This window comes from Oxyura jamaicensis, chromosome 2 (assembly GCF_011077185.1).
Source record: "Oxyura jamaicensis isolate SHBP4307 breed ruddy duck chromosome 2, BPBGC_Ojam_1.0, whole genome shotgun sequence".
NCBI classification, from domain to species: Eukaryota; Metazoa; Chordata; class Aves; order Anseriformes; family Anatidae; genus Oxyura; species Oxyura jamaicensis.
In genome coordinates this window covers 24,051,966-24,073,252 of record NC_048894.1, presented here as the reverse complement: position 1 = coordinate 24,073,252, position 21,287 = coordinate 24,051,966, and the positions used below count along the sequence as shown (strand labels likewise).

General features: G+C 40.7%; 1 long non-coding RNA gene across 2 annotated transcripts in view; it reads right to left on the bottom strand.

Annotated features, from left to right (window-relative positions):
• LOC118162964 overlaps positions 1 to 13,632 on the bottom strand; it is a 90,312-nt gene extending 76,680 nt beyond the window's left edge. The window contains exons 1-2 of one of the 2 annotated variants that reach the window (XR_004748745.1): positions 13,146 to 13,632; positions 6,604 to 8,697 (exon numbers count right to left, since the gene is read on the bottom strand). This is a non-coding gene — a long non-coding RNA (uncharacterized LOC118162964). Of the gene's footprint in view, positions 1 to 6,603; positions 8,698 to 13,145 lie in introns of those variants that run through there. The other variant, XR_004748744.1, reaches the window with a different exon arrangement.
• Positions 13,633 to 21,287: the final 7,655 nt, after the last annotated feature.

Here is a 21,287-nt window from a genome sequence, read left to right as displayed (position 1 = left end):
AGAAGAGAAGAGAAGAGAAGAGAAGAGAAGAGAAGAGAAGAGAAGAGAAGAGAAGAGAAGAGAAGAGAAGAGAAGAGAAGAGAAGAGAAGAGAAGAGAAGAGAAGAGAAGAGAAGAGAAGAGAAGAGAAGAGAAGAGAAGAGAAGAGAAGACATCAATAACAACAAGACCAGCACCACCACCACACCTGTTTCATGGGAGAAGTTAAGCAAGAAATTTCAAGATCTCAGGCACAAAGGAAAGCTAGGAGATGTAGGGCACAACTTTATAATTACTTAACTTCATTATTCATAGTAAAGTCATTGGAGGAATAAACTTCCCAGATTTGGAAGTATGGATTCATTTTAGCATTCATTTAAGATTCATTTCTGAGGAACAGAAACAAGAAGAAATAGCTTGTGCCATTTTTCCAAAGAGTTTGTCAAAATCTGAATGATTTCACAGGAAAAAGAAAGTCCAGTTCTGATCTACTGATGATATAAATGCAAACATAATTAAAATAATTTGTTCATATTTTGAAATATACTGTTGCAAGATGAAAAATATTTTGAAACTGGAGTTGCATAGTGGATAGAAGATCCATTTTCTAAGCAGCTGTGTCAGAAACTATAAACTAAAGTGAAATTTAATAGTCTGCTTTTATTGAGACAGCCCCTGAGTAATGCAATCCAAAGAGGCTCAGTGGTAGAGCTGGTCTGGAATTTTCTGGTGAAACTTTTTTGATCTGAAAATAATAGCTCCATCTAAGCGGAAGAGTTTTGTGGAAACTGGTCAGCTGAGAAGAATTTTCAGTCAAATAAAATCCAGGGTGCATCAGAACATTGCCTGGCTTTGTGCTAAATTGTCTCATGGTTTGTCTGAAGGACAAACTTCAGTAAGTGGCTCAGCTTCTTTATCATGCAAAATCCTCATCCAAGGTACTCCAGGGCTTTTGTGACCTTTGCTGCTACTACAGTCCCATCACACAGCTGCTCATGGTCCACAAGAAGTCCCCCAAACCTGCAGCTCCTGATCGAGCCCATCATCACTCTGCTTTGAATCAATGAGGAGACGCAGGGTGAGTTGGAAATGTGCAGACACTTCTCTGAGCCCTTTTCTTTATGGGATGACTGTCAGTTCATCCTGGGCTGGAGGGTCTTTGAATACTGACAAACCTGCTTCATTGCTCATTCTCTGGCTTACCCCAGCTCCCACAGGCAATTGTTTCTCTGATTTATTTCAGAAAAACACAGAACTACTCACTTTTATGCAAAACAGTGGCATTTTTCATAATGACTTTTACATCAAGATTCTCTACTTTTCCTACTATATTGGAGCAAAACCTCTATTGATCTACTGGATTTGCAATGAAATAGAGATCCCGAGTTTTAAACACCTTTGCCTTATGGTCTCAGGGAAGAAACCAAATCCCATGGGATGCAGCCTCACCCAGAGGAGTTGCTACCTATTCCAGCCTTTTCTAACCTAAGAGTTTCAGTCTTCCAAGAGCCAGAATTAGGCACTATTAATATCAGCTATTGCTAGCAGTCTAACAGAGAAAGACAACAGACTGCTCCTTCCCTGCGTATCTATTCATGTCTGTGTTAGTTATCTTGCAGATTTATTAAAGCCCCGTGTTGTTAGGAGCATAGAGTCAAAGTTCATTATGAAGACCACCAAATGCTGTGTGAGTTACATCACCAGATTGACTCATTTCTATTTCAGGAAGTCAACTTTTAATTTTTCTTGCCTGTAACAGAAGAGATTGCTGGAGAATGATAACAGAAAGCTCAGAGGCTGTAGAACTGGGTGCAGCTGTGTTTGTAATGGGGAAGCTTCATGACCTGCAACTTTTTACCTTAATCAGATTAATCCTGTTGTTAGTTTGAAGCTGACTTTTGCATTTTATTTCCTCTCCTCTTTCTCAGAATTATTGAGTAAACTGAAATTGTTGTCTACAAAACATTCATTAAAGCTGAAATAATGAAGCAGCATCTGTGAGATCAACCATAATAATGCTTTTGTTCTCCACTAATAACAAAATTGAACTCTTCCCTTTACCCCACACAGACCTCTATTGACATTTGTAATTAACAATTGTTGCTGTTTGTTACACATGAAAATAAAGTATTTCCATAGAGAGATTTTCTTTGGCTTGACCTAGGCTTAGACAAAGTGAGATTTATTGCTAACTATATGTAGATGTGAAATAATATACCAGTAAAGAAATTCTGTAACAGACCTTCAAGCAAATGTTCATGGATCATATTAGATAGATTTAAAATTAGATCTGAAATTAGCACGTGGGTGGTAATTTATCTTGGGGGACAAAGACTGAAGCAGGCCTCTCACCACAACACCTGCCAGGAATATCTAACCCAAAAATCACAGTTTTCCATCTGGAGGGAATAAAAAGGGGTGGGAAGCAGGCAGCAGGCCTAGCCAGCCCACACAGACAGCTCTTGGGTTCAGGGCAGGAAGACCCAGTCATGCTGGCTGAAAATCCCCAAGCTGTGACTCCCTGGAGGTCCAGCCGGGTGCTGGCAATGTCTGGGAGCAGAGGAGTGTAGGGAGGAGCTGAGGTCTTGCAGCAGATGTACTGGCATACTTGCTGTGATGCTGCAGAGTCGTATCAAGGGAAAATTATCTTTGGCTTTCTGTCAGGATTTTCGGTAGCTGAAACTTTCTGCTTGTGAAATATTTCCTTGGTGCATAAACTGTCCTCTTGTGCTGCTCTTCTGAGCTTTCAGATGCTTCATCCACTACAGTCTGACAGACTTCACAGAAGCCCAGTAAAATCAGATGCGTGATGCCAGACAGTGATTTGCCAAAACCCATTTATATGAAAACTATCTCAATATGGTTACTGCAGTGGTGATCCAAAGCAGAAAGTAATCTTATATTCATGAATACATGTATTCATCTGCTGTACTTGTCTTTGATGGCTAGGTACCAATAATTTAGCAAGTGACATGTTCTGACATTTACTCCAGAAGTTCAGCCTGCCTCAACAGTATAGCAGTACCAGTAATATAAAGTACACTGACTTTCTCTCTAGAGCAACATTATTTATGCATGACATGGAATAATGCCTAACAGGAGCAATGAAAGGAAGAAAAGTGCAACGAGCTAGTGTGTATATGATATGACCTTGTTAACATTTCACCGCAGCATAATCTTTTTGTACTTTCAAGCATGATAAGTTAATGCATGCTGCTGTGAGACGTATTGGAAGTGACAGATAGACATGCATTTTAAAAACTTGGTTCAGGGACTGTCACTTTACCATTAAGCAAAACGTATAATGGACTGAAGAATGAATACAAGAAACCTCATAGAAACAATACAAATCCTTCCTTGTATTCCTGTGAATATGCAGTTTCCATCTGCATAATTTGATCAGATAAATCTAAATAAGAAATATGCATTGTGACAATCAACAGAGAGTTTAATCTAGGAATCATGAATATTGGCATGAAAGACTACCAATTGCTTGCGAATCTGAGGATGTAGTAGCCATGGAGAAAACACCCAGACTGAACTATGAAAGTTGGTCTTGGAAAAGGTTATATAGCTCAAGCTTTGCTTATATATAATGCAGGATCTCCTCTAGGAATAAACCTAAAAAGAATGAATGGCCTGAGAATAGGATACATATTTAAAGGCTGTCAATATATAAATCTGCTTAGCTTTAGGATTTTGAAACTGGCAAAGCAGTTTCTTCACTGCTTACAAAACAGTGCAACTTGACTAAGTGGGAAATTGTGAGCTGTCAAGTGGATGTCTAATGACGCACAGCAAATTACTGGCATCAGTTGCCTGAGTACTGGTGAAAAGAACTGGAAATGATGTGGCACTTGAACAGAGCTACAAGACTCCTAAAGTTTAAAAAGATGAGCAGTTAAATTTCTAAACTGCACTGGCCCTGAACACTACCTGAAGTTCTTATGCGTGCTAAGAATATAATCATAGAATCATAGAACAGTTTAGGTTGGAAAGGGATCACCCAGTTCCACCTCCCTGCCATGGACAGGGACACCTCCCACCATACCAGGTTGCTGAAAGCCCCATCCAGGCTGGCCTTGAACACTTCCAGGGATGGAGCATCCACAGCTTCTACAGGCAACCTCTTCCTGTGCCTCACCAACCTCACAGCAAAGAATCTCTTCCTAATATCTAATCTAAATCTACATCTTTTTTAGTTTAAAAAACTGCGCTATCCCTACACTCCCTGACACAGAATCCCTCCTCAGCTTTCCTGTAGGCCCCCTTTAGGTACTGGAAGGCCACTGTAAGGTCTCCCCAGAGCCTTCTCTTCTCCAGGCAGAACAACCCCAGTGCCCTCAGCCTGTCTTCATAGGAGAAGTTCTCCAGCCCTTTGATCATCCTTGTGGCCCTCCTCTGGACTTCCTCTAACAAGTCCATGTTGGGGACCCCAGAGATGAATGCAGTACTGGTGGGTTCTCATGAGAGCAGAGTAGAGAGAGAATCCCCTCCCTCACCCTGCTGGCCATGCTGCTTTTGATGCAGCCCAGGATCCGGTTGGCTTTCTGGGCTGCAAGCACATATTGCCAGCTCATGTTGGGCTTTTCATCCACCAACACTCCCAGGGCCTTCTCCTCAGAGCTGTTCTCAAGCCATTCTCAAGCCATTGACTGCAACCCTTTGCGACCATCCAGCCAATTCCTTACCCACCAACTGGTCCATCTGTTGAATCTCACAGAATCACAGAATCACAGAATTTCTAGGTTGGAAGAGACCTCAAGATCATCGAGTCCAACCTCTAACCTAACACTAACAGTCCCCACTAAACCATATCCCTAAGCTCTACATCAAAACGTCTTTTAAAGACCTCCAGGGATGGTGACTCCACCACCTCCCTGGGCAGCCTGTTCCAATGCCTCACAACCCTTTCAGTAAAGAAGCTCTTCCTAACATCTGACCTAAAACTCCCCTGGCGCAACTTTAGCCCATTCCCCCTCGTCCTGTCACCAGGCACGTGGGAGAACAGGCCAACCCCCACCTCTCTACAGCCTCCTTTAAGGTATCTGTAGAGAGCGATAAGGTCGCCCCTGAGCCTCCTCTTCTCCAGGCTGAATAAGCCCAGCTCCTTCAGCCGCTCCTCGTAAGACTTGTTCTCCAGGCCCCTCACCAGCTTCGTCGCCCTTCTTTGGACCCGCTCAAGCACCTCGATGTCCTTCTTGTAGCGAGAGGCCCAAAACTGAACACAGTACTCGAGGTGCGGCCTCACCAGAGCCGAGTACAGGGGGACGATCACCTCCCTAGCCCTGCTGGTCACACTATTTCTGATACAAGCCAGGATGCCGTTGGCCTTCTTGGCCACCTGAGCACACTGCTGGCTCATATTCAGCCGACTGTCCACTATCACTCCCAGGTCCTTCTCTGCCTGGCAGCTCTCCAACCACTCATCTCCCAGCCTGTAGCTCTGCTTGGGGTTATTACGCCCCAGGTGCAGGACCCGGCACTTGGCCTTGTTAAACTTCATGCAGTTGACCTCAGCCCATCGGTGCAGCCTATCCAGATCCTCCTGCAGAGCCTTCCTACCCTCGAGCAGATCGACACACGCACCTAACTTGGTGTCATCTGCAAACTTACTGAGGGTGCACTCAATGCCCTCGTCCAGATCATTGATGAAGATGTTAACTTAGAGACAAGGATGTTGTGCCAGATTGTGTCAAATGCTTTACATTTGCAATTCTATGTAGACATAAAGAAAATAAAGGTCATTTTCAAAAAACAATTTTTCTTCATTCTTCATTCTTTTTTGGAAAATGGAAAATTTGAGGAGCAGTTGAAATTTATGCAGTAACTTCTTTTTGGCTTTAATGATAAGAAATACACCAATAAATTTTATATGTGTATAGAATATACATAAATATACTTTTCTTTTCCTTTTCTTTTTTTTTCTTTTTTTTCTTTTTTTTTCTTTTTTTTTTTTTAATAGTGAAATAGTGAGAAATAGGACACCAGTGGAGAGAGAGTTTTGCTATCTTTCAGGGAAAAAGTAATTTTCCTTGACAGTTTCTCTATGAAATTGAAAAAAATAATAATAATAAATTAAAAGGTTATCTATACAGGTCTGAAACAGATTGTATCTAGAGTTCTAATACAGAAAAAATATATATTTCTAGATGAAAAGCTTGAAAATGTATGTGACATCCCCATATATGTATTCAAATAAATGTAACAAATGCAGTATTAAATGTTAACAGTAAATTTGGGGCAAAATATATTGGAATTATAGTTGCGTGATATTGTAAAATTTAGTTACTGAATAAATGCACTGGAAATACCTAATCATTTCACTGGAAACACTATTTATTGTTGAAAGTGGTTGAAAGGGCTGACATGAAGCAGTAAATGCAGCATTGAAGTAAATCAGTAATAACATCTTTTTAGACATTATTTCATCCTTTTTCTTTCTAACGCAAACAATTTCCTGTAATTTTTCTTCTCTCTTTTTTTCCCCCCTCAAGTTTCAAGTTTTTCCATCACAAGCTGTCCAAAAGAACTGAAGGAAAGGGTTATGAGGATTTTTTTTTTTCTGAACGTCTTTCTGTGACCATAAATCATGGAAAAAAAAAATAAGAAGTCTGATGGGATATACCGTTTTCATACCAAGCATCATATTTAATTATTTAATTCTTTCAAGCCAGTCCTCCTGGATGGGGAAAAAATACAAATAAAAAATGAATGAAGAAAAAAAAAAGGGGGGTAAGGGGGGGAGGCGGGGAGGAAAATATAAACCAGAGGAAGAATGCATAACAAATCATCACCAAATCATCACGTGAACTGCACTTGTAAGCTTTGTCCCATCAGGCCATCCGAAATGAGGTGAACGCATACTGCAGATCTGGATCTAGATCTTCTCTGTCTTTTTGGTATTCAGATCAAGGTTTTCTTGTAGTAACTTTATGGAGAAAGAGATCTGTTGTAAAATGTAGATCCCAAATGGAAAACTCACAGACTTCTGATGATGATATTCTGGGTTTGGCTTCCATCTGCAAACCTGAACCCACATCTGACCTTTAAAGAATTTGGGATGGTCTGGTCTTTTCTTCCTTTTTTTCCTTTTTTCTTTTCTTTTTGTTTTGGATTTTTGGAGGGTGTGTGTCACTCCGTTACAACCACAGCTGCAACCATAGTACCTCATCTCATGGTTTCTCTTACAGTATGTTGCATCTTTCATATTACTGCATGGGATATATTTAGTAATGAGGGGAAAGACTTGCTTCTTTTTCCAATATTCCTCAAGTAATCCTCAACCTTAATATAACCTAAAGATTTTTCTAGCTCATTAATTACATCCATCCCAAGATCATTACTGAAAGTCATCAAACCCTTTAATAATGAATTTTCATTGAAATGATGGCTTCCAAAAATGACAGAGACATTAAAGAGTTTACAAAAATAAAACAAGTATTAGGGCTCCACAAATGTTTTGAAGTTTATCATCATTATTATTTACTCAGTGAAATCAGTGTACTGAATGAGAAATGCATGTCAATAATTGTTTTCCATGGAGTGTTTTGTTTTGAGACCGTGTTGCACCAGTGATGGATAAAGCTTTAAAGGTTTGGAACCTTGGTTGTTCATATGAACAACTGCTTTTTCCTAAGATTGAAAACAGACTGAAAGAGGTCTGTCTCTTCAGGGAAACTGAGGAGTGTCTGTGCTATAATAGAGGGCACTTGGTTAAAAAATGAGACTGATATCTCAATAAATACTTGGGACATGTTTCCGCAAAATTAAAAGCAGGATTCACTATCCATATTTTTATTCAGAGCAAATTTGAGCCAAACCTGCCTTAATCATTTAAGCTGAGCTAAGTTTCGATGGCATATGAGAGCCATCATGAGACATAAGTTCCTTCCACTTTATTCATCCAGTACCAATTCTCTCCAAGTTCTCCTTTGTTCCCTCCTGAATCTAATTCTGTCCAAAAAAATCCCAGTCTTCACAGGCATTTTCTTCACTTCAGCACTTCCCTTCTTGTCATCCAGGGAGCCTTTTGCCATTTAATTTTTCCCTATCTGCCTTGACTTCCCCACAATATGATGCTGAGCGGTCCCCAGAACTCAAGGGAGTTGCACTTAATTTTAGAAAGAGGCCAAAGCCTCTCAGATCAAGATCCAAATCTGAAGTTTCCTGTGTCTTTGGCCTTTTTGATACAGCTTTCCAGCTCTGGCACTCCCATGCTAATTTCATATGTACATTCCCAAGTGTGTGGGAGTGCTGTTGTTTGGGTCAGAGAACTGGAATCCTGGAGTTGGGAACTCACATTCTTATAAATTACTCCCTCCACGGTCTTTAGGACTAGTTGCTAACTTGTTTATTTAAATGACACTGACACAGGGTGTTTCTTGTCTTTTATGCCAACTTGACACACAGTTGACATAATTTTTGGAAGCTCTGTTTATCTAATTTAGAAGCCAATAGCACTTTGAATCTATGAAAATTGGCACAGAATTTCCTAAGTTGGCCTCTGAAACTGAAGCACATTAACTCAGAAAATTAGATGTTAAAACATCCGATTTATCAGTCATCTACATAAACAAAAGGCATATTTAGTGACCTCACAGGATGGGGTTCTGCTGCTTTTTCTTGCAGACCCAGCTTCCTTCCCAATTTTCTTATCCTCCTGATGTCCAGATGCTCCACTCTTCCGATCACCAGCATGGTTGCCAAAGATCAGAGCCTGTGGATCACTGAACTAGATTAGCTTTTCAAATTAGTGTGATCATAAACCCTCTTGTCTTAGCAGCAAAACATTACTAACTTGGTAACAGTTTTTTTTTTACCAGTCTACTCTCTCCAAAACTGCTGCTGTGAGTCACAGCACAGTTAGCACTGCTTTTAGTGCACTTACCATGTCCTCCAAATTTTGCAGAGCACTGCATGCTATTTTACAGGAGCTCAGGAACACTGCATTAGACACAGCATGTTCTCCACTTTGACTTGTTTTACTTAAGCAAAGAACTTTGTCACAATGATTTTCCCTGCTTATAGGATGAACTATTGATTTAAACCATCACTGTAGAGAAATATTAACATTCTCTCAGTCAGTGCTGGAATTTGGCTCTCAAAATGTACTGGAAAGACAGAGATAAAATTTATATTCAAGGCAATTCTGTGCTGCATATTGAGCCAAGCATCTGAGTTTTCCTTTTAGAAGCGCCCAAAGATGTTATTGCCAAGTCTCACCATTAAACCAGGAGACATGATTTTTGGTCTTTAATTTTGTTTCTCTCATGGGTTTGCATTTTTTCCAAATCTAATTTACATTTTATTCTACATCTGCCTTCTTAGGAGATCAAAGTGTTCATACACTGTACAAATGTAGGTTTCCACACCCATTCCTATTTTTTCAGTTTTAGAAGGCATATTATAACGTGAAATCAGTTTTTCACAGAGCCAGTAGTAACAGAGGCACATATTTCTGCAGATTAATAATTCTCTTTACTGTAGATCTCATGAATTCTTCTCCTCCCTTTTCCTTCTTTCCTCGTGATTTGAAAGTCCACCCAGTGATTTCAGTGATCAAGTCACATTTATACAATTATCTGCTTCAAAGACATTTTTAAGGAGAAAATTAAAAACAAAAATAAAATAAAATAAAATAAAATAAAAGATGAATTGGCAACACGAACAATTTCCTCTTCACTTTAATCATTGCTATAACCATTAAAAAATAAATAAATAGTAAAACCTTCTGATTTGAAGTGGAAAAGATCTTTTCTAACGTGGTGGTAGGCACCACCACTATCATCACCACCACAAAAAAAGAAGAGTGGGAACCAGAAGTGCAGGAGTCTAGACCAGTCAGCTTCACAAAATAGGTTTTGTTTTTGTTGTTTTCTATAATGCTGTTGGTTTGGGTTTCCTGTCCATAACTTTAGCTTTCTGAAAGCTATATGTTTTATCTGAATTAGTCATGCAGGTTTTCTCTGCAGGCAATGGTGAAAGATGGGTATCTCCCGTTCTAATACAGATGAGTGCAACAGATCAGCCCCTGGAACTGGCTGTATCTCTCCACATACTTCAGAGGGGACCTGTGTGACTGACTTAGATTACAACTTTCTGACAGGGAAATATAGGTGAGATGAATCCTGTCCTCCATGATTTCCTAATGATGGAGATACACGGTTACTGTCTATGTAACCTACAACTAACTATTTGTGCATGTACATGGATATTGTACATACATTAATACACCTATAAATGCATATAAAGAATACATGTATACTTATATATATACATATATAGAAAACAAATGTCATATGCTAGATATACCACAGTTGGGCTGATGAACTATAAACACCCAGTTCAGAATGTTTTCCTGCAATCAAACATTAAATTGATATAATTTGCTTTACTCAAAACAATGAAGCACTTCTCTTTCCAGTCCTTTAAAGGAATGTAAGCAGAAAAAAAGAAACCCATAAACTATATTAAGGTTGTACAAGTATTTCTAAACCTCCTCTGAATCCCTTTAAAGCTACTCATCCCAAAAAATGATGGTGAAAATGTTCAATTAAATGTATTTATTTTACTATGAGAAAAGGTCTACACTGTGATGCAATTCTGAAGTTGTAGCACAGCTATGGAGTTGGCAACCAAGATCTGTTATGCATATATGATACAAAATGATATAATGATTAGCTCATCTAATTGAGATATGGAGTATATAGAAAATTCAGTGCCTGTACAGCTAAATATTGGGGCCTACACAGAGCCAATGGGGCACTGTGGCATGCATTCATTTTCCCTGAACCTCAACAAAAAATGGTAGCCCTAATTACAGTCTACCAGCCTCAGCAATTCCTCCTTCATGCTGGTTTTATTTTGGTTTGTTTCAAATGATACATTTATTCCCTGGTACCACATGGACAATAAAATAACAGTCTGAGGCTGCTGTTATTACAATTTCTAAACATGAAGCAAAAACATATATGAGTGAAAATGCTACTTCATTTTATTTTTTTAAACACTTAGAAGCTTGTGAAATGCCATATATCCCATACATCTCTGTGGAAATTACTATTAAGTAATGCAGAAAATGACCTTGCTTGGTGTCTGTTGGTGGAACAGTGGAACAGCGCTTTTTCATTTTTTATTTTTATTTTTATTTTTTTAAGTGAGCAGCATAATTGCATGGAGGTTGAAGCTCCCGGTTCACTTATTCTAATGAATTAGATATTTACAAGTGCATATGTATGACATAGCCACATCCCTGCTTTGTTTTATTTTTTATGGAGTACTCGTAGTGCTCAGTGCTAGTGAGTGTGCAGTTGCCGCTACATTTTTATGAACTTGCTTTTCCGACCTCCTGAAGTCTCTGCAGTAAGAGGCATGGTGAACAAGTGGGCATTGTGTGATACAAATCCTGTGATACTGCCCATCAGCAGACCAAAAATATGCAGTACAGTTGTGATCACTTGGAACGCATTCATTTTAGCAGATTTTTCTTTGGTTTATTATACTTTGCCTATTTTAAGTTTCTAAGTAGAAAAATGTGGTAGAAAAAATGGCTGCATTTTTTGCTCTTTTGCACACTTTACTATTTTATAAGACATAGATAAGTAAGGATGAACGTTACAAAAAAAAAATCAGCATGTTCATAATAATGATCTCTAAAAATAAAAAACAACCATCCTTTTACAAAGCTGGTTGTCCACAGTAGCTAATAAAACACTAACAGAAGATACTGTGTTCCAGGGACAGCATCTTTTCTGTATTGTTGTTACACACTACTTAGAATTTCTTTAAAAGGTGGAGTTCTGGAAAAGGAGACACATATTGGCAGAAGCACAAGTATTTCTTAGAGGGAGTCCACCCACTGAGAAGTTTGTGGAAGCAGCTGTAGGCAGAAGAATGATACCAGTGGGATCTGAAAGTGATCCTCACAATCAGTGAAACAACAGGAGCACTGGACTCATTTCCAACCTTACTGCACCCAAAAGAAAAAAATAAAATAATGCTGCAATATTTATAGCAAGGAAGTGTGTTGTGCAATCCTCAGTACTCCTCATTGATCTATGTTGGAAGACATTTTAGGTATTAGGAACATTGGTAAAATAATTAGATTTAAAAAAAAAAAAAAAAAAAAATCATTTACTTGCAATTGTAGATAACCACATCATCTCACTTCAAAAATACAGTTAAAAAAACAACTTAAGACTACGTTTATAGACCCCAGTAAGTTCCCAGAAGTCCAGCTGAGACTCTCACTTGTTTCATTGTTAGTACTTTTTGTATTCTCCAACATGAATGCATTCACATCCATTTCATATCCACTTGTCCTTGTGCCCATATTGCCCTTCAGAAGAAAAGACCTTTTCCTCCCTGAGACATACTTAGAGAAATAAATGGTATCTTCACCGAGACTTTCTTTTGCTACATGAAACTAGCAAAATCCTTTTAACTTATGTTATGTGATGGGTTTTCCATTCTCTGGTTATTGTCCTAGTCCTTGCTTTCACTTAAGCCGGTCTGAATTCACCTGTCAATGGTGGAGGTAAATGGAGACCGCTCCAGCAGTGACTCATGTAATCATGTCAATAGGTCTTTCTTTAACCACAAAACATACCCTAAATCCTTGGTAAACCTTAAAAAAATTGGCTTATGGGGAGCACATGGACATGAAGTATTCTGACCAGTTAAAATCCAGACCCACGGGTCACTAAAGATTTGAACCTTCTTCACTAGAGTCGTGTAAGTAACGTGCTCATTTTTCCAGCCAAAGGACATGACTGACCTTCTCAGCATGCAGCTAAGCATAGCTCTTTCTTAATGATATTAAAGAGAGGGAAATGTGATAAGGATAGGACTCGTGGGAGTGGCTGTTCCAGGCTGAGAAATCGTACATTAACTAATAATAATGTGATAAATTGGTAATGAAAGCAGAAATTATTATTTGTATTTTTGGATCCTGAAGCCTAGTGTTGACTTCAGACAAAGAAGCCTGCGCCCCTGCCCATCCTGCCCTCCTCTGACACAGGAGGAGCCCAGGATCTCTGCCAGCCATGTCCTCCTCTCGCCTTCTGTTTTTATAAAGCACTTCACATACATAAATTTTTGCTTAACCTTTTATATTCAGTTATGTGCTTTTTATATATATATATGTATATGTAAAAAACCACCTACCCTGGAGCTGGAAGAGGAAACTGCGAGATGGTTTAATATTTATCCCCATTCAGATGTGCCTGTCTGTTGTGGAGGATGCCAGGTGCTTCAAACACTGCCAAACATATGGCAGGGCTGCGGTGCAGCCGCCTCTGACGGGGAGCTGAGCTAATAGCCCCACATGCGTTTCATTTAAAAATATGGACAAGGATTCAATCAAAATGATTTTTGTCATCTTGGTCAGGACTGCATTCAATCTGCGTAGAGAGACATGAAAGGATGCTCTATTGCCCATATTTTATAACAATGACTCATTCAGCTACTATAATCCCACTCAGCTACAGCACAATACTATTCCTTGCCTGTTTCTTTTCTTTCAGCTGTGACTTTTCCTCTGCTACACACAAAACTCAGTGGTTGTCAAGAAGGTCTTGTTAGCACCTGCTTTAGGGGCTACCTACTTATATCCAAGGCTTTGCACTTTCATACTGTTTTTCCCCTCCAACTCTGACCCTTTTTCTCCAAGTAAGAAAATGTGTCTCATCTTCCCCTTGCAGCTACAGGACAGGAAAGCAGCTACAGTCACAGATCTGTATGATACAACCTTCTTGCCTGATTTGTCTGATGAAAAATGTATAAGCAAGTAGAAAACATTATCCCACAGCAATTCATACACAAAAGCATTACAACCCTACTCACCCCAGCAGAGGCAGCAGATAACTCAGCTATATTATTGTTTTTTTGTTGTTGTTGTTTAAAAGGGATTTACCTTCTATCGTGGTTTCCGAGACTGGTTCCAATGCTCATTAAAAGAACTGTATCAAAAAAAGCTTTAGTGAAATCCTAGGCTGAGTGAACAGTGAATATTCTCACAACAAAATCAGAAATAATAATAATTGGGAGAAATAAGCATATAAATTAATCTGTGGGGCTCGTTAGGTAGCATCGAGAAAGATATTCCCTGTCTCAAGAACTGGACTAACTTAGATATTAAAGACAGAAGTAATTTTAGAAGAAACAATCAAATTGAATGAAAAGGCTTTTCTTACCAAAAAAAAAAAAAAAGAAAGAAAGAAAGAAAGAAAGAAAGAAAGAAAGAAAGAAAGAAGTCATTAAATAATCAAACAGCCAGAGCCAGGTTGCACTTGTATCAGGATATGCAATTTCCCCTAAGTCAGTGCAAGAGAAAGAAGATGGAAATAATGATATTGTGCAGCCCATAAATAACTTAGTAAATTGTATTTTTTTTAATCTGTTACCTACCTCCCTGCCTCCTACCTTTCCTCCCACCAGTGCTGGGTGGGTGAGCTGCAGGATGTTGGCCCCCCGATGGGAACCCCCAGCCAATCCCTTTGGACCCCTTTCTCCCCAGCTAGCAAGGGCAGGTTGGTGGGTGACAGGTCCCTCATGCCAGCTCCCTCTTGGCCTCAACACGGTGTGACAGCCACCCTCCTCTGGGACATCCCAGACCCAAGGGGCAAGGCAATGGGGACCTCCAGCCACCGGCCATGAAGGCTTCCAAAAACAGAGCCTGGGGTGGGCTTCTTCGAATGGCTCCGCATTCAGTTCTTGTCAGGCCAGAGGGAGCCGAAGGATGAGCACTGAACAAGATTATTTCAGCTAAATAATCAGCAGGCTGAAGTAAGTGGCTAGACCACAGGTATTTGGAGACAGTAACTATAAACTTATTGTATGCACTGACTAAAATAACTTCTCAACAGCTGTAAGTTATTTCATAAATGCTGGAATCTTACATCCTTTAATAACAGCCACCAAGGAACCAGCTCAAATTTACTTTTGTATCATGCGCAACATTATGAAAAAATATTTTTAAAAATTCCTCAGCAGATTGTTATAACTTTTCTAAAGGCACAGCATGTTGCAAGAATCCAAGCCAGTTACACCAGCCTAGAGTTTATTAAAAGTCCAATTTTGGTTTAAACCTATAAAATGTATTAAGGACATCCAAGGGGAGGAAATATTTCTATACCTTTGTTAAGCTAAGATGAGCTAATATGCTCATCTCTTCCTTGCAACCAGAGCAGAGCATGTGAATCAAAATGCTGATGTTTATGGCCAATGGATGTGGCTGTTTCTCAGGCTGTGTGTGTGTGCAGGGAAGATATTCCCCCTGGTTAGGGACTGAAGGTCTCTCAGGTCAGAAACCAGCTTGCCTCCCATGTTCTGCTTCCAAGGCAGGGAGAGGGGTGCTTCTGAGCCTCACATCCTACAGTGCTCAGTGTGTGTGGGAATACAGCAGCTGGACAGTGTTTAACATGCGTGCTTGGGGATACAGGCTACCTCTTACCAGCTAAGCCGCTTCTGGGATCCTCCAATGTGAATACATCTACATTTATAGAAGCAGATCACTAAATAAAACAGGTGACAGTCTATTTCCATGCACCGTAACCAGCAAAGTACATGCTCCCACTCAGGAACATAGCACGTTTTGTTAAAAAAAAAAAAAAAAAAAAAAAAAAAAGAAAGGGTCTCCTTTCCCTCTTGCACTGAGTACATAGGACTGACACTGTGTGACATTCACATTCATACACCTAGCAGAATTACTTCTGTTTAAGATTATAATAAACAAAACGCAAAGCAGGCACGTACACTATGGAGTATACTTTCAAACTGATGAGCAGAGATGAGCTGAATGCAAGACAGGCCAGGAGAAGCAGAGATGCTAATCAGATATAAAATGGAAATCTGCAGCTCTATGAAGGGGACCAGGCTAAGGATGAGCTCCTGATATCAGGAGTTTAAGCCTGTGATGAGCCCTTTTGTTGTTTGTCTCCAGCAGAAGGAGGTAAGGCTTGTTCATTGTGTTCATTTGCACCTCAACTGTGTAATCTCATGCCTCAAGCTTTTCTGGGACTTCTAGGCAAAGAAATAGGGATCTTTTTATTTCCCTTCTTCCCACAGACTTGACCTCTGTGATTTTTTTGACTCCCATATGAAGCATCAGAGATAAGTCTCACCTAGAGCCTGGACAGGCTACATTGCTGTTTCTATTGAAATACAAATGTCTCAGGTGCCTTCAAGGTGTACGCAGAAGACTATACATACCACCTGCCAGATCTGGGTTTGCAAAGGGATTTTCTTCAAAATCAGATTGGTGGGAATGATTGAATCTTATCTACATTCCTCTGTAGGACAGAGTGTGGTATAAAGATTAGGATCATCTGATAATTAACTAAGAGCATGAATGCTAATGAAAACTCAAATCAGCAGTGAAACCCTTGACCCTCAGCCGTCTCTGCAACGTTTAACGGTGTGTTGGGTCTTTTGCTACAGATCTGCCTGTTGTTACAGGGAGCTGGCAAGCTTTCTGCCGCTCCTTTGTGGCTGAACATCTACTGAATGATCAAATGCACTAACAGGGGGCTGGGCACAGTAATCTAAATGGTCCTTTTCAGACCACGATCATGTAATAACTTTACTTTTTCTGCACAGGCTAGGCAGCTATGTGTGAGAGAGAAAGGTGGGCGATGTGCCACATCATGAAGCAGCAGATGTTCAGTACGCTCAGTTTCCAAATGAATGACCTGGTGGTCGTTCACTAGGAGCTGAGGCCATGAGCATGTGTGCAATGCTACTGGGACAGACCTCCTGAACTACTAACAGTGACCTTTTCTAAAAAAAATCAGTTCTAGTATTCAGTATCTGCTTCTGCTCTGATGCTGTAAAATTCCTATTCCTTGTTTCACAAAAGCTTCTATTTCAATATGTCTTAAACATCGTATTAAAAGAATTATTCTGCTATTATCATTTAATCCAATGTGGTATGAACATGACATTTGATGGCCTATGACTGAAAATTCCAGCTGCCTTTCTGGATTACCAGCATAAAGTTTTACAGCTGTATGTGGCAAGCTAGTAGGGTCAGCAAAAAAAAGGAGCCTGAATTTTCTATGCAGATCAGTAAAGCTGCTGCTGAATTGTTATTCTTTCCCTTAGTGGGAGGCTGAAGAAACCAAATGAGCTGAATTATCTTCTCTTCACTAGTGGACCCAATTCTCAGGGGAGAGGTCAGAAATAAGACATGACAGGGAGTGTAGGGAAAGGGCTGGGCACAGTTTGAAGTCTTCAGAACTGTGTGGTAGTCAATAACTCCAGTGTGAGGGTCCAGTTAAAGGGCCGTTCTGTTTCCCACTTTACAAAAATCCTTGCATGAACCTTCTTCCCATGGAAATACATTTTTAGGTGGTCGGGCTGAAGCAGGATGAGGGTTATGCTTGGCAGCAGGTGGCTTCTTTGTAAATTAGTGACAAGAAGGAAGGCTGGTGTGTCTCCCAGAGGACGAAGCTGCTGCACAGCCCAACCATCACTGCCCTGCACACAAGCAAGGACCGTCGAGATTGTGACACAGAAGAGTGCTCACAGGTTACTCGTGAGGTAGAGAAGCAGGTCCATAACACTCATATTGGTTAGTGAGAGCTTGGGGCTTCAAAGCATTATGCTGCATAAACCCAGAACAAAGAAACAGTCACTGTCCCAAAGTTTTACTAAGTAGTAATTTAATCTGAGTAATCTCATCTAAGTGTTTTACATTTTAATAAATCAGACTAGCAAAATGTGAATAATATAGAAGTCACAGACCTCACTTCATTTAATTTATTTACTCTGGAAAGTTGGAAGAGTATCCATTTAGTAAGCAGACTTTGGGCACACGGCAATCAGGTGTGGTTGAGAGATATTTCACAAAACCAGGAACTTATTCAATCTTTGTTGAATGCATTCCTTACAGTGATTTCACTTTGTTATATTAGTTATCCAGGGAATATACTAAACAGTCTCTGAATAGTTACAATTCTTTAGAATTTTGAGCTAGAAAAATCACAGCTTGTGATGAAGACTAAAAAGCTTCAAATGTGGAAATATAACTCTTCCCTCCCAACACTGAATAGCTTTTTTTTTCTGAAAAACAGCCAGAAAACCCACCCTAAGTGGCTTTAAAATTACATTGAGGAACACAATTGCAATATATTAAAAAGGTTGTCACGCACAAAAAAATCATTCTTCTCAAAAAAGGCCAACTTCTGTTCAGTCACGATGAATGGCTCAGCTACAACACAACAAAGGGCGCAGAAGTCCGTCTCTCTTTCCTCGGGCAGCACTTTCACAGAAAACAAACGGGTTGTTTCCTGGGGAAGATCAGGCGACACATGAAAGCTAGGCAAGGAGTAGATGGGAATAGTGAAGAAGCAACAGGAAAGGCAGGAAAGAGACGGCTTCAGCCATGAAAAGCCAGCTGTTAATAAGCAGTAGCGAGGTAGTCCTCCAAACGTGATCCTGTGTAATTAGGCGTGGAGACATGGGGAACCTAGCACAGAGAGCTAAAACTTCACAGTTTAGAACAGCGAAATGAACCCAACCACTCAAAGCATGTTGTTTTCCTTCTCTTTCAACTCGCACTCTACATCTGTAAACATGCCCACGTGGGTGAAATACTCTTCCTTTCCGAGCAGTGGTCCACACAGATGCTTCGTTTCTGAGCAAGACCATCCCCACACTGTGCGGCATCATTGCCAGCCTCCCTGTGAACAAAGGGAGGGAAAGAGAAGGGAGGAAAACCATAATCTGCATCACAGTCACTCCTCAAGGCCCCAGTAGGCTGGGCTGGCCCAGCAGCTCTGCCACGTGCGGGGCACGTGAAAGGTGCCAGTGGAAACAGGAGAAATGGGGAGCGCCGGTGGTGAGGATGGGGACAAGTGACTGAACAGGCTGGTCTGGTAACTGGAGGTTCATATAAGCAATCTGTATCATTTTTGTTTAAATGACAGATGGGCCCTCTGACGGGAGCCTCTTTTGTGGCCAGCCGGGGATAAAACCCAGGGGTGAGATGTCCACCCCTCCTTCAGCCTTCTTCTGTGGGATCAAAGGGCTGGAGAATGGGTAAACCTTGGCTGCAGAAAGGCAGGGCTCTCAGGCAGGTCACACAGGGACAGTCATGTGCTGCCCCTGAGGCTCTCTGGACGCTTCCAGGGCTGGAAGTGTGCGGTGACCTGGTGGGACGGTGCCTGGGCACAAGCGTGCACCGGGATGCTGAGCAGGGCAATCCAGCAAGGACAACACAAATCACTCTGACCTGGAGCTGCAGGGGTGCCTCTACAAACCCAGAACAGGAAAGGATTTAAGCTACTTTCTCGACCTGACCTCTGAGCTGAGCCTCTGCCAAAGTTAGCACAATTCAAATATTTCCTATGTGTGCGTGTCCGAGTGTCAGCACTGGGTATTTGACTCTTTCAGTACCAATTTCTGCTGAGACAGTTTTTACCATCTCAGCTTCCCACTCCTTCTGACATAAAATACCCCTTTAGCAGCCCATTAATTACAGCAAGCATCTGAAGGCTAGGGATGAATTGAGAACAGCCAAAGCGGCCATAGGAATTTAGAGAAGCAATATTAATTGAATTATCCCAATTGCAAGCAGAGGCTTGTTCTCTGGATTCCTGCTACCAGAGCATCAAGGCAACCCATTCCAGCTCCCATCTCCAAAGCAAGGCTACTGATGCTCAGCCTCTCCTGGCAGATGTTCATCTGAGTGGTCCTTAACAGGCTCAGTGATGGAGATCCTGCAGGCTGCCCCTGCAGCCTCATCCTGACAGTGAGAAGCATTCGCTTCAGAGGCTCACTGCTCCAGAGGGTCCAAATCTGGCTTTGACCCTAGGCCATCTTTAAAAAAGTACTCCCAAGTTTTACCTTTTTCTTTTGCAAAAGTGAAAACATATAAACTGTCTCCTCCCTGATAAGGTGTGCTTAAATGATGATGAGTTTCACACCCTTTTGATTGCGCTCCCAAATGTCTTCTGACACTTGTTCCTACATCCTGTACCAAAGGAGGAGGTGTGATATAACCAGCAACCCAAAAGAAAGCAGCAAGTGCAGTTCTTGACTGAATGCCCTCTCTTTCTAACCACTGTTTTTAAACCTTATTTTCCCAGGAAGAGCAATTTTACCAAGTGCCTGGTAAATCAAAGGAGTATGAACTCCTCAGCAGTGAAGTGAATGATCTATCAGGTGAAAAACAGCAGGAATGGGATTTCTGTTAGCAAGGCTGATTCAACCTTTCCTACTCATGAAGATTTTGATGGATTATGTGATATCAAGTTAAGCAAATGTACACACCATTACATTAATGCAGTAAGATGTTATTTGGCAGCTTATCCCTAAGGACCTCTGCAGGACTGTGAGGGTGCTAGCAGTGCTGTCCAAGTCTGAAGAACTTTGATGACAGTAAAATGGAGACATCTGAAACTATTGAAAAAGTATGGGTTCAGCTGGGTGGAGCACATTCCTGTTCAGGGATATGTCTGCTTTATACCCACCCAAAAACTTCTCCTGATTGGAAATTAGGTAGCCAGCATTGTGCTGAAAAAGCACTGATTTTGCTGCTTTAGGAAAACGTATCTCCCTTTTGGGAAGGAATGCATTGCTACATTCACCAATCTTGAATCAGATGTTGAGATAATGTAGATCTGATGGAGAGGGAACATGTTACACTCCAAATGAAACAAAATCAAACAAGAGGGGTTTCTGTCTTCTGCAGCCAGAAAGACAGAGCCTGCAGAAATTATAATAAGGCACTGCTGTGACTCATTGCATCAATAATAATTTGCCCAGTATCTGGGCGTCCTGCTGGATTTATCTGTTGTCTCTTGTCTTATGCTTTATATGCAAGAAATCTGGGGCAGAAATCATCTTCTCTATTTGGACTGGAGGCATCAAGTTCTGAAAGTGCTAATTGCTGCCATAATATAAACTAATAAGCAATAAAAATCACCCCATAATGACTGGATATTGGGAACGATGGCAGGGCATTCTGTTCTCTCTGGTAGCAACTGATGGTGTAGTAAAATTGGGTAATCATCATCTACTACTGCTGAATGGAGCAGAAAAGGGTACGTCCTGTATTTATATCGGTTGGGGTGCTCACCGGTTTATCTATGAAGTCAGGCTTGCCAGCTCCTGAAATGCAATTTGGGAGATAACTGGATCAGTTCTTCCCAACGGATGTAAAGCAATGAAGGCTCTGATGAGAGACAAAGGGAGAAGGATTTGGTCAGAAGAACATAAATTCCAAATTAAATACAAGGAAAAAAAAAAAAAAAAAAAAAGCTCAAAGAAGGGCTTTAGGAAGGAAGGGGGGAGAAGAGCAGAGAT